We start from the raw sequence: 14924 nt of genomic DNA, 5'->3' as shown, positions 1-14924 counted from the left end.
CAGGGTTCGTTTGGACATTTTTATGCATTAACTGAGTTTTCAATGCATTTATGTGAAAAATTAAAATTTGACCTACATGCACATGCTCCAGTGCATATAAATTGGTTGAAAAATCAAATTTGTGTCCTTGGGTGCATGCTTAGGTCCAATGCAAGAAATGGGAATGAATTTCAAACACAAGGGCACTGTTGATTGCCGACAAAACATTGAGATGCCTGGTTTTTAAATTCTAGTAAATCCAAAACTCGTTTGAAATTCATGAAACTTGGCATGCTATCATGGAGCGGCATCAACATGCTATGGTAAAACATTTGTCCCATTTGGGGCAGGTTTGGGTATATGCTTCACACAAACAAGAGCTTCTCTCAACAAGCATGATGGTTTCGGTAGGGAACATCCCACCTTTGAGGACGAAACGATATCCATTGCCTCCTATTGCTTTCAAATTTTTTTCTCGTGTCACCATAGAACAACAGGAGTGGTGTGTCAATTTTTGTGATTTTTCGGGGTTCGTTTGGACATTTTTATGCATTAACTGAGTTTTCAATCCACTTATGTGCATAATTCAAAATTGAACTACATGCACATGCTGCAGTGCATATAAATTGGTTGAAAAATCAAATCTATTTCCTTGGGTGCATGCTTAGGTCCCATGCAAGAAATGGTAATGAATTTCAATCACCAGGGCACCATTGATTGCCGGCACAACATTGAGATACCTGGTTTTTAAATTCTAGTAAATCCAAAACTCGTCTGAAATTCATGAAACTTGGCATGCTATCATGGAGCAGCATCAACATGATGTGGTAAATTTTTTGTCCCATTTGGGGTGGGTTTGGGTATATGCTTCTCACAAACCAGAGCTTCTCACAACAAGCATGATGGTATCGGTAGGGTTCGTCCCACTTTCGGGGACGAAACGATATCCATTGCCTCTTATTGCTTCCAAAAATTTTCTCGTGTCAACATAGAACAACAGGAGTGTTGTGTCAATTTTTGTGATTTTTCGGGGTTCATTTGGACATTTTTATGCATTAACTAAGCTTTCAATGCATTTATGTGCATAATTCAAATTTGAACTACATGCACATGCTCTAGTGCATATAAATTCATTGCAAAATCAAATTTGTGTGCTTGGGTGCATGCTTAGGTCCCATGCTAGAAATGGGAATGAATTTCAAACACCAGGGCACTGTTGGTTGCCACCAAAACATTGAGATGCCTAGTTTTTAAATTCTAGTAAATCCAAAACTCGTTTGAAATTCATGAAACTTGGCATGCTATCATGGAGCGGCATCAACATGCTATGGTAAAACATTTGTCCCATTTGGGGCAGGTTTGGGTATATGCTTCACACAAACAAGAGCTTCTCTCAACAAGCATGATGGTTTCGGTAGGGAACATCCCACCTTTGAGGACGAAACGATATCCATTGCCTCCTATTGCTTTCAAATTTTTTTCTCGTGTCACCATAGAACAACAGGAGTGGTGTGTCAATTTTTGTGATTTTTCGGGGTTCGTTTGGACATTTTTATGCATTAACTGAGTTTTCAATGCACTTATGTGCATAATTCAAATTTGAACTACATGCACATGCTCTAGTGCATATAAATTGGTTGAAAAATCAAATCTGTTTCCTTGGGTGCATGCTTAGGTGCCATGCAAGAAATGGTAATGAATTTCAATCAGCAGGGCACCGTTGATTGCCGGCACAACATTGAGGTACCTGGTTTTCAAATTCTACTAAATCCAAAACTCGTCTGAAATTCATGAAACTTTGCATGCTATCATGGAGCGGCATCAACATTCCACAACAAATTTTTTGTCCCATTTGGGGTAGGTTTGGGTATATGCTTCTCACAAACCAAAGCTTCTCACAACAAGCATGATGGTTTCAGTAGGGAACGTCCCACCTTTGGGGACGAAATGATATCCATTGCCTCTTATTGCTTTCAAAAAATTTCTCGTTTCAACATAGAACAACATGAGTATTGTGTAAATTTTTGTGATTTTTCGGGGTTCGTTTGGACATTTTTATGCATTAACTGAGTTTTCAATGCATTTATGTGCATAATTCAAATTTTAACTACATGCACATGCTCCAGTGCATATAAATTGGTTGCAAAATCAAATATGTGTCCTTGGTGCATGCTTAGGTCCAATGCAAGAAATGTGAATGAATTTCAAACACCAGAGCACCGTTGTTTGCCGGCAAAACATTGAGATACTTTATTTTTAACTTCTAGTAAATCCAAAACTCGTCTGAAATTTATGAAACTTGGCATTCTATCATAGAATGGCACCCGACAGGCTGTGGTATTTTTCGTGTCCATCTTGAGAGAAGGCGCACTTGAATAATGACAGCCAACAAAGGCATTTTGAGAAAATAGCTTCCACTTTAATGTCACAAACGTTTGTATAATTTAAACCGTGTGTGTTCTGTTAACCATTCGCGTGACGCCACGTGTCTTGGTTTTAATGGCTGTAGGAGGTGTCGTGCGGACAACTTCTTGACCTTGACTGAACGGGAGGCATTCGAGCACTGTCCGATGCGCAGGCTGACCGAGAGGCGTGCAAGTTGTCCTCAAATGTGCAGGCTTGCCGTTAAGCGTGCGAGCTATACGCTGCGCAGGCTCACTGGGAAGCGAGCCCTTTGACTTCCATGGCCACCCACCTTCCTCTCCGTGCGTGCGCCCCCCTCAGCGGCATGGGACGCTGTTGTCGAATGCTACCTCTCAGCGCTGCTAGCTGCCGTCCTCCCGCGCCTCACCCGTCGACCCCGGGACGACATGATGCAAAGTGAGAGCAGGATTTGTGCATCTCTTGAACGCAAACAGTTCTTTTGGATGACCCGTGTGCAACCACTTACAAACAATTTGGTGCGATTTGCATCTGTCTTATTGGGTATGTTACCATTTGTCAAACTGCAAAGATTGACATTTGTTGATCTAGTAACATTGCCATTTGTCAACCTTGTAACACTGCAATTTGTCAAAATATGAAGCTAAAAATCACTAGCAGTATATAATTTTTGCAACTAAAATTCAGTAATTAAGCATAGATTTCATTCATAGATTAAGCAGTCGTTCTTAATCTATACAAACAGTTCAACTCGACAGCTGAACCGACCAAACGCTTCCCCAATTGTTTCCAACCATGTACTGAAATAGCTAGTTCAACTATATATACTAGCTAATTTGAAGTACGTTGTACAGTTCCACCACATCTATAGTCAGATGAACTGAACAAAATAGCCCCTAAATACTACTACTACTGCGGAGGGGCTTTGTACTACTTCCGGCTGCCTCTCCTCTGCCGAGCGTGCTCAGTAAGAGGTGGAGGAGGAGGAGCCTACCGACGTGCTGGGAAACCACAATACGGTGCCTGCTGCTGTTGCAGCTTCAGCGACGCTCACCTCGGACGCCCTCTGCCGCTCCAAAAGACCCCTCTCAAAGCGATGGTTCTCCCCGTAGATCTCCTGATTCCTCGCCTCTGAGGCGGCGTGTGCCGCGGCCACGACAGCGTTAAGGCTCTTTGTGTGCTCAACGAGGCGCTCCTCTTCCCTCAAGAACTCGGTGTAATGTGCAAGGTCGCTGACACACGTGCGGGCATCCACCTCCGCCTCCCGCCTTCAGGCGGCGGTGGCGGAGCAGGTGATGACCCCGGCGGTCGACAGTGGGCTAGTAGCCACGGCGGCCGACGATGGGGTGGCGGCCATGACCACTACCTCCCGCCTTCGTGCCGTGGTGGCGGAGCGGGTGATGGCCACGGTGGCCAGTAGTGGGATGGTGGCCACGACGTCCACCTCCCGCCTTCGGGCCGCAGCAGCGGAGCGGGGGATGGCTCTGGCTTTCGACGGTGGTGTGGCGGCAAAGGCGGCTAGCAACAGCTGCCGACAGGCACCGGCGACAGAGCATGTGGTGGGTATTCCGCACACATCCAACAGGTACGCCATGCGCACTACACTATGCCAGGGACTGCGCCGCCACCGTGGTGTAGCCTCCCAGCTGGAGCTGTCCTCTGATGACGGCAGAGTGACTGAGCGACAATGATGGACAGGTGCCATTGGCGATTGTGGGAGAAGCAGACAAGATAAGCTAAAGGGAGGGAGGGGCAAATGCGATGCATGACTCACCGGCCTTGAGGGTTTTTATAGTAGGCCGGTAAGCATTGGAATTTTGGGGGATTTCACCGAGTCGGGTGGGAAGCTTGCACGGGAACCTGCAAGGTTGCACGGGAATGAGCTCACCAACGATTCATTGGTGCCACCGTTTGGCCAAAAGAATGCTCGCGCGCGCTGCGCAAGCTTGCGCTGTAAGCCGTCTGCGGCAGCGGGGTGACAAGACGTGCGAGAGGAGGATGAAAGGCCATGTACACATACGGTTAATGAAAAAACGTTTGCAATTTAATTACCTACTATACACCCATCCTGGTTTATAAGTATGATTTAACTAATAAAATACGAATGCATGTCGCCAAAGATTATATAGTTGGATTCGTATTTGAACATAGTTTCCAATTATATAATTTTTATAACATGCATTAACATTTTGTTGGTTAAATTTGAGGGCAAAATATGGCACAGAATATAAAGGGGACTATAGACTAGACGGAGGTGGTAGCACATGGTCGCTCTCTACGTAGCGACGCAATTGTCGGCCAGCTTGTAGGTGCCCATTTCCTGGGTGTTCAACTGCTCTATGTATGTGGTTGCTTGCGGTTCAGGCGGCCGCGGCACGCTCTACCCTCACGTCCCTCCGGGTGCTCTGCCCTCGTCCCTCCACGCGTGCTGCCAGTGTTTGGGGTCGGTGCACAATCACGCACGTTCGTGTGCATGCGGTTGTGCTGAGCACGGCGCGACGATGCAGTTACCCGCTGCAAAAACTTCCATGTGGACGCGCCGAGAATCCACGCCACCCGACCCCCTTTTATTCCTGCATTCATTTACCTTCATCTCTCGTTCACATGACACAATAAGCACACGCACAAGGACACATACAAAGAGGACATCTAGCAGTTCCAATGGTGCTCCGCGTGGCTCCAATGGTGCTCCCAGCGGCCAACAACGACAATGGCGGGCAGTTCACCATGCAACACGTCGTGGACACCCACGTGAGGGGGAAGGCTCTCTCGGTGGTGTACACGAACGATCCGGTCTCGGTCGAGAGCTCCATCCAAACCATGGAGCAGTTCCTTGCCGAGGACAAGTACCAAGTGGTCGGCTTCGACCTCGAGTACACCATGGGTGGTGCCGGGCATAATCAGAAGGTTGTTGTGACCCAGTTGTGCGTGTGACATGACGTCCTCGTCTACCACTACCACCTGGCCACAATGCCTTGAGAGTATTTCTCCAGGTTTATCAACAGCTCTGACTACAGTTTCGCTGCGGTGGACACCACCAATGATCTAAAAGCGCTCAAGGTTTCGGGCTTGAAATGCCCGAATCTTGTCAACATCCAGCGCCACTACAAGGTCTGGGGCAGCGATAAAAACAAACTAAACTCCCTAGTTGACCTCGCCTCAGCCATCATCGACCCCTACTACACGCCTGGCACAGTGTGTGGCATGAGAGACTGGATGAACAACATGTCAAGTACATGGCCATGGACGGGTACTCAAGCTACGAGATGTACAGGCGGATCGTTGACATGAGGAATTGTCTTCTTCCTGACCGAGACGAGGGATCGAGCCACATAGCAGTGGCGGGAGCATCACAAGAAGTAGATGACTAGACGATCATTTCTCCTACTTTAGAATGCATGCAATTGTTTATTGAGGTGTGTGCGAATGATCTGTATAGTCACTTATGTAATTGGATGTGTATTTCAATTATATATATACATGTTATTCTACTGTAGATAGAGCAAATCACATGGCTTATTAGCAGCAATCGTCTGTGTTATTATTGGTCTTCGCACACATTTCTGATTACGGACCTGTTTGCCGCGTATCACACACATCTTGTTTAGTTACCGTTTCCGTTGTGTTCCCTAATCACACACAGTTCATCCTAGTGAACCGTATGCTGTATATCACACACGCATTCATCTGGCTGCCCATTTCTTTTGTTCCTCCTCATCCCAAACAGTTAAATGAACTGAATTGTCTGCCCTGCATCGCACACGCAACTAAAATCTGAACCGTGTTTGATGCATCCGTCATCGCAAACATTTTGCACCTTTTGACGGGGTTTTTTACACCACCGTTTGCGATTATGGCATCGCACAGAATTTCATTGAAGGGTCTCTGATCGTAGTGTCGCGTTTGGACCATCCTGCAGTAGTGTATGCTCATTACCATTGATATGAAAAGTGACCTTGCTTTTATTGCAATCAATAAGAGCCCCTGCAGTATTCAAGAAGGGTCTACCAAGAATAATCGACATGTTGTCTTCCTCGGGCATCTCAAGTATAACAAAGTCAGTCAAAATAGTAACATTAGAAACAACAATGGGCACATACTCATAGATACCGATAGGTATGGCAGTTGATTTATCAGCCATTTGCAAAGATATTTTAGTAGGTGTGAGTTTATTCAAGTCAAGTCTTTTATATAAAGAGAAAGACATAACACTAACACCAACTCCTAAATCACACAAAGCAGTTTTCACATAATTCTTTTTGATAGAGCAAGGTATAGTTGGTATTCCCAAATATCCAAGTTTTTTAGGTACTCCATCTTTAAAAGTACAATTATCAAGAATAGTGGAGATTTCAGCTTCCGGTATTTTTCTCTTATTTGTGATGATGTCTTTCATATACTTTGCATAAGGAGGCATTTTAAGGATATCAGTCAAGCGAGTATGCAAAAAGACTGGCCTCAGCATTTCAGCAAAGCGTTCAAATTCTTCATCATCTTTCTTTTTACTTGATTTGGGTGGAAAAAGGCATAGGTTTTTGAACCCACGGTTCTCTTTCTTTACGAACTTTTCTAGCAATGAAGTCTCTTTTATCATACCTTTTATTCTTGGGTTGTGGGTTATCAAGATCAACAAGTGGTTCTATCTCAACATCATTATCTGGTTCTTTTTCATTTGGTTGAGAGTCTGCATGAACCTCATCATTATATTTTTTATTATCACTAGGTGAGTGTTCATTACCAGACTGAGTTTTAGCATCAGAGATAGAAGTTTCATTATCATTATCAGGAGGTTTTTCTATTTCAGGTTCACTAGAAGTATGCAAAGTCCTATCATTTTTCTTTTTCTCTTTCTTTCTAGAAGGACTAGGTGCATCTGTGTTAACTCTTTGTGAATCTTGTTCAATTCTTTTTGGGTGTCCCTTAGGATAAAGTGGTTCCTGAGTCATTTTACCTCCTCTAGTTGCAACTCTAGCAGCAAAGTCATGTATATTATTATTCATTTCATCAAGCAATTCTCTTTGTGATTTAGCAACTTGTTCTAACTGAGTTTGAACCATAGAGGCATGTTTTCTAACACCTCTAACATCATTTGTGATTCTAAATAACAAGTCACTCAAGCGAGCAATCATATCAGAATTGTATTTCAATTGTTTCATACCATTTGCATTGAAGTAATCTTGTTTTCTAATATAGTTTTCAAACTCATAAAGGCATTGGCTATGATGCATATTGTGAGGACTATCATTATCATTGAACTTCATTAGTACCTCTACCACCTTAGGCAGTGGTGGTGTATTAAGCCCATGTATTTCTTCAATATGAGGTAAATTTTTAACATCCTCAGCTTTAATGCCTTTTTCCTTCATAGATTTCTTTGCCTCTTGCATATCTTCAGGACTGAGATATAATATACCCCTCTTCTTCGGAGTGGGTTTAGCCGGTGGCTCAGGAAGAGTCCAATCATCATAATTTTTCAATATGTTATTCAACAATTCTTCAGCTTGTCCAACAGTTTGTTCCCTGAAAACACAACCAGCACAACTATCTAGGAAGTCCCTAGAAGCATCGATTAGTCCATTATAGAAGATGTCAAGTATTTCATTTTTCTTAAGAGGATGATCGGGCAAAGCATTAAGTAATTGGCAAAGCCTCCCCCAAGCTTGTGGAAGACTCTCTTCTTTGATTTGTACAAAGTTAAATATTTCATGTAAAGCAGCTTGTTTCTTATGAGCAGGAAAATATTTTTCAGAGAAGTAATAAATCATATCCTGGGGACTACGCACACAACCAGGAGCAAGAGTATTGTACCAATATTTAGCATCACCCTTTAATGAGAAAGGAAATAATTTGAGAATAAAGTAATAGCGAGTTTTCTCATCATGAGTAAAAAGGGTGGCTATGTCATTGAACTTAGTAAGATGTGCCACAACAGTTTCAGTTTCATAACCATGGAAATGATTGGATTCAACCGATGTAATTAACTCTGGGTTGACAGAGAATTCATAATCCTTATCATCAATAAAGATTGGTGAATTTAGAGTAGCAAACATAGGATCACATTTCATTCTAGCATTCAGAGATTTTGATTTATAATTGCATAATAATTTCTCTAGATCATCTCTATCCTTACAAGCAAGAATATCTCTAGTTGTCTCCTCATTCATAACATAACCTTCCGGTACCTTAGGTAATTCATATCTAGGAGGGCTAGTTCTATCAGGTGTTTCAGGAGTTTCAGTTTCAAGCTCATCATCAAATTCAACAACATCATGTTGTATTACTCTAGCAATTTGTTCATCAAGAAATTCACCAAGTGGCACATCATCATTATCAAGAAAGGTACTAGCATCATCAGCAGCATTATCCATAGCAGAAGTAGCATCATCAATAACTTGCGACATATCAGAATTAATAGCATGTGGTGGTGTTGCAAGTTTACTCATAACAGAAGGTGAATCTAAATCATAACTGGATGGCAGTTTCTTACCTCCCCTCATACTAGAGGGAAATATCTTAGTCTTAGGATCCTACAGATTCTTCATAGTGATAAAATGATAATAATTCCAAGTGAATCAAAAAATATAGCTATGCTCCCAGGCAACGGCGCCAGAAAAAGGTCATGATAACCCACAAGTGTAGGGGATCGCAACAGTTTTCGAGGGTAGAGTATTGGACCCAAATTTATAGATTCGACTGAAGGGGAGCCAAAGAATATTTGGAAGTATTAGCAGCCGAGATTTCAATTCAACCACACCTGGAGATTAATTATATGCAGCAAGTAATCAGTAGCAAAGTAATATGATAGTTTTGATAGTAGTGACAGCAGCAACGGTAACAGTAACAGTGATAGCAGTAATTTTGTAGCAAGTGTAACAATGATGATAGCAGTAGTAACTTAGCAGAAACAATATAAGATAAATTTGTAGGCATTGGATCGGTGACTTGTTGGATGATATTCATCTTGAGACAGTTATAACCTAGGGCGATACGGCACTAGCTCCAGTTCGTTAATATAATGTAGGCATGTATTCCGTAAATAGTCATACGTGCTTATGGAAAGAACTTGCATGACATCTTTTATCCTACCCTCCCATGGCAGCGGGGTCCATATTGGAAACTAAGGGATATTAAGGCCTCCTTTTAATAGAGAACCGGAACAAAGCATTAACACGGAGTGAATACATGAATCCTCAAACTATGGTAATCACCGAAAGAAGTCCCGTTTTTTTCACTCCAGGGTTACCGGATCATAACACGTAGTAGGTGACTATAACTTGCAAGATGGGATCTAGAACATGCATATAATGGTGATAACATAAACGGTTCAGATCTGAGTTCATGGAACCCGGGCCCAAAGTGACAAGAATTAAGCATGGCAAAGTCATAGCAACATCAATCTTAGAACATAGTGGATACTAGGGATCAAGCCCTAACAAAACTAACTCGATTACATGATGAATCTCATCCAACTCCTCACTGACCAGCGAGCCTACGAAGGAATTACTCACTCCCGGTGGGGAGCATCATGGAATTGGCGATGGAGAAGGGTTGGTGATGACGAAGAATGAAGATCCCCCTCTCCAGAGCCCCAAACGGACTCCAGATCTGGCCTGCCGATGAAGAACAGGAGGTGACGGCGGCTCTGTCTTGTGGATCGCGATAATTCTTTCTCCTTGATTTTTTTCTGGAAAATAAGATTTTATAGTGTCAGTTTCAGGGTCTGCGGGGCAACCAGGTGGGGATAACCCACCTGGGCGCGCACCCTGGTGGGTTGTGCCCACCCAGGTGCCCCTCTCCGGCAGGTCTTGGCTCCAGAAATTCTTATTTATTATATAAAAATTCCTCGCAAAGTTTCATTCCATTCTGAGAACTTTTATTTCTGCACAAAAACAACACCATGATAGTTCTCCTGAAAACAGCGTCAGTCCGGGGTTAGTTTCATTCAAATCATGCAAATTAGAGTCCAAAACAAGAGGAAAAGCATTAGGAAAAGTAGATACGTTGGAGACACATCAGTTGCCAATGAGAAAGAACTTAGCACTGTTTTAAGGGCCTCCAATTGGGAGCTTTCAGCAGTCAAGAAAAGCAGAGTATCATCAGCATATTGCACCACTGGGTAGTCAGGATCATGAGTTAGCAAAGGCAATCTTAACAACCCCTGGCGCAGCAGATTATTAATCATAGTTTGCAAAAGATTTGCAACAATAACAAAGAGCAAAGGAGAAATAGGGTCTCCTTGTTTTACTCCACACTTGCATTTAAAATGGTTTCCAGGCACTCCATTTAATAGAACTGAAGAAGTTCCAGAGGACAATAATTGTTGAATCCATGTGATCCATCTCTTTTCAAATCCCTTTGCCAGAAGAATCTTCAAAATTGCCTCACGTTGAATAGAATCAAAAGCCTTTTCAAAATCCAATTTAAGCAAAAGGATGGGCTTCTTTGATTGATTGCACTGATAAATGTACTCAAAAGTCCAAGCAAGACAATCCTGAATTGTTCTTGACTTGATGAAACCATATTGGTTCTTATGTACACACTTGGTGATCTCCTCCTGAAACCTATTATAAGCTAGTTTATTGAGGAACTTCAGACTAATACTGGTTAGAGAAATTGGCCTAAAATCACCAACAGCCTGAGGAGACTGCTTTTCTGGGACCAGGGTAATGAAGGCATCATTGAGATTTTCCAAATGAGCAGTTCCAGCATGAAATTCATGCACCAACCTAATAAAATCACCATAGGTAATGTGCCAACATTTTTTTAAGAAGAGTCCATTAAAACTATGAGGCCCTGGTGCCTTATCAATGGGCAACTCCTTAATCACCTTTTCAATTTCCTTGACCTCAAAAGGCTTGGTGAGGACCTCTAGCCCCTGCACCTTTGGAATTAGAGAGAGGATGTCCCTCTCCAACTTTGTTGGCTTAAAAGTACCCATTCTTCCTTTGAAGGAATGTAAGAATTCCTTGGCCATTTCCTCATGATGTGAAGTAATAGTGCCATCAGACAGCAGCAAACTTGCAAAAGATTTCTTCCTATATCTTTCAATGGCCATTGTCTGAAAAAACTTGGAATTTTCCTCCCCCACTTTGATATAACTAATGGTACATATTTTTATCCAATAGAGAAACTATAAATGCAAAAGATGTTCATGGTGTAATTTGGCAATCTTCCTCAAATTGGCCTCTAGCCTGGATAATGTCCTCAGATCCTCTAAATTATCAAACCAAAGGATCACCCAATTGCACTTCTCAATCAACCTTTTGATGTGGGGCAGCCCTTTATGCCATTTCTTTAAAGAAAACCTCAAAGCTTTCAATTTATCCACAATGATTGCTGAAATATGAGACTTGTGAGAGCTTCTAGCCCAAACCTCTTGCACATAGTCCATGAAACTAGGTTGATGTGGCCAATAATTTTCAAACCTGAAAAGGTTAGCTTTTGGTATAGAAGTGCTAATAGAAATTAGGCAGGGTACATGATCTGAGGCAATTTTTGCAAGAGGAGTAACTTGTGTCATAGGATATAGACTGATCCAACTAGCAGAAGTAAAAACCCAGTCAAGTTGTTCTAGAAGTGGTATGTCCTGCACGTTTGACCAGGTAAATCTTATCCCATTTAATGGAAGTTCCAGAAGACCCAAGTGGCATATGATCTCATTAAAAATGAAGATGTCATTCACATCTCCTCCAGGAAGATTTCTATTATCAAGGGATATAATAAAGTTGAAACCCCCCATCAAAATCCATTTTTGTTCAGGCTCAACCTCCAAATTATATAACCAATTAAAAAATGCATCCCTCATTTCACCTTGGCAAGGCCCATAAACATTCACCATAAACCATTGCTCATTATTATGCACTGAGGTGAAACTAATCACAATGCCAAAAGGTTTCACTTCCACCAAGTTACCATGAAAAACATCTGAATGCCACACTGTTAAAATACCACCAGAAGCTCCTCTCGAGGGAGATTCAATAAACTAATCAAAACCAGAAGGGCAAATGCTTTTAATAAGCGCACAAGTGCATAGAGAAGTTTAGTTTCTTGCAGACAAACAACACCACATTGACTTTCAAGCACTTTTTCTCTGACAGAGCATTGTCGTGTGTCAGAATTCAAACCTCTAACATTCCAACACAGGATTTTCCAGTTACACATGGACACTCGATTCATTAATAACCAAACAAGATTGAACCAAAATTAGCATGACATACAATGCCATACATCCCAAACCATTACAAACGCCAATAACGCAGTCTGCATCGTGTTCAACAAGACCCAACATGACAATAAAAGAAGCAGATTTAACAGGCTCGCTACACCTAAATAAAGCAGCTAACATAAACATTGAAGCAGTAGAGGAAGAGGATTCCTCCTTGGGATTATCCATAAACTTGTCCGTAGAAAGGAGGGAGGGCTCAATCTCCAGTTCTGCTCCCACCGCCTGGAAGACCTTGATTGGAGTATGACAAGGGACATATGCTTGCTTGTCCTGGTTGTGAGAATTTTCAGAGTTAGGCTAGGCCTTGACATCCATGGGCTTGGAGCGAGGTCGCTTCTTTGTGGGCTGAAGGAGAGCTGCTCAAAAACCACATGTTTAAAACCATCAAGCTTTGTCGCGCTTCTGGTGCATCGCCTCAGAGATGTGTCCACAAGGGGTGTAGGTATCTTCTTCCTCCCTTTCTGTTTCTTCTCCCTGGCTTGTTTCTCTATAGCAAAAACCATTGATGAGGATTGATACATCTCACCAGAATCAGCAGGCAAAGCATCCTCAGAGACAGGAACAGGAGCACCAGGCAATTCCTCAAACAAGGCTCTGGCCACTAGGCACTTAATCATAACAGACTTCCTCAGAGGAGTGGAACTGGGCAAATTGGCCATCAAGAGAGACATCTTCTTGGATTCATAGAATGCAATAGACCAAGTGCGCTTGGAATAGGTAATTGTGCCCAAGGGTTTGAAAAGATCGACCTCGGCACCTCCTTGACAGTAAAATCAAACATCAAATTCTGAAAGGACCTCTTCCAAATCATCTCAGGAAGAAGAGGTGGCCCAACCACAATATGAGCCATGCCAATGAAGATATCATGATGATGAATAATTGGGGGCTGATAAGGCACAATTGCCAGAGGATTCTCCAAAAAAGCAGGTTGTTGCTCAAGCTGCAATTGTAGTTCAACCTGCAGTTGCTGTTCCACCTGCTGTTGCACATTCTACACCTACATTTGTTGTTCCATAGAAACTAAACCTTCTGGCTGATCAATGATAACGGAGACCTGGTCTTGCTCTGGCGCTGCAGGATGCGGAGGCTGTTCAATCTCCTCCTCATTTTCACCCCAAAGAGCATGGCCCCGTCCACCATCCGCATTATTCTCAGGCGGGAGGAGGAGCAACAATAGGGGCATCGTTCCATCCCAACATTGGATAAGGAGGGAGCACAAATGGCAGATTGTCAGGTATAAGATTGCAGGGAAAAGGATGAGGATTCCCATCCAAGGGCATTGGGTCCTCATCGTTTGGCATCTGATCGGCAAAATCTGCACCAAAACATAATACACTGTAGTCCTAGAAACCTGTGCTCCACCCCATTCAGCATAATCACCAAAAACCACATCACGTGGAACTAGAGGTGTATCCGGGAAACTAGCCTCAACCAGTGTTCTCACTAGGTAGGGATCTTCACTGTCCCAGGAGATAAACTTCCCAAAAGTACCTACCGCTTGTGAGATGAACTCAGGAGTGCAATAATCTAGAGGAATCCCAATGAACATTTAACCATACCTTGCGGAAACCATGAGTTCCCTTGAAATTTTACCCCTCATCATGCTTCATAAATCTCACAAATCGCTCATCGCCAATCGGGAAAGGAGCATGCTAAACCAGAGTATATCTCACACTTGGATCTCTAACTTGGAACGGACCAACCCCATGAAACCACGGCTGAGTAGAGCAAACCATAATACCTCTCTCTTGCAGGAACTACACAATCTCCTCACGAACCAGCTTGTGCGGCCCCTTCGGGGCAGGCATCAGCTAAGCCACCACAAAATCCTCTTGGTGGCGGGGCGGGCATGCTTCAGGCATGAAGAAGGTGCGAGGAAGACGATGGTCGCCACTATCAATGATGTGGTGGCCGACTGACACAAAGCGCTGAGGATTAAGCTCGTAGTTCGCCATGGATGAAGATGGAGAGGCTGCCTGGGGTTTTCTTTGGAAGGAGGAGAGGGAGTTTGCAGCAATGTGGGCAGTGATGATGTGACTGGACAGTCTATCCCAATAACTCTGGCTCCCTTCCCATGACAGGCAGAGGATGCCGAAATACTCGTATTTTGTTGCAAAGAAATTGGCTTCCAAACCAATCCATTGCAGTGCGCGAAATCATTGCAATCCTTCCTAGTGTGACCCGGGCGCGAGCAAGCCGAGTAGACCGCTCGAATTCCACACACAGATGATAGGTGGCCCCTCTAAGAACAAATAGTGCAAGTAATAATGCGGTCCACCATGTCATAGACCATTGCTTCAAATTGCCGAGCGGCCTCTTGATAGGTAGGAATGTCCTG

Source organism: Triticum urartu, chromosome 2A, assembly GCF_056163025.1.
Source record: "Triticum urartu cultivar PI428250 chromosome 2A, HENAU_Tu73, whole genome shotgun sequence".
NCBI lineage: Eukaryota > Viridiplantae > Streptophyta > Magnoliopsida > Poales > Poaceae > Triticum > Triticum urartu.
Note: the sequence above shows the minus strand (reverse complement) of the source record.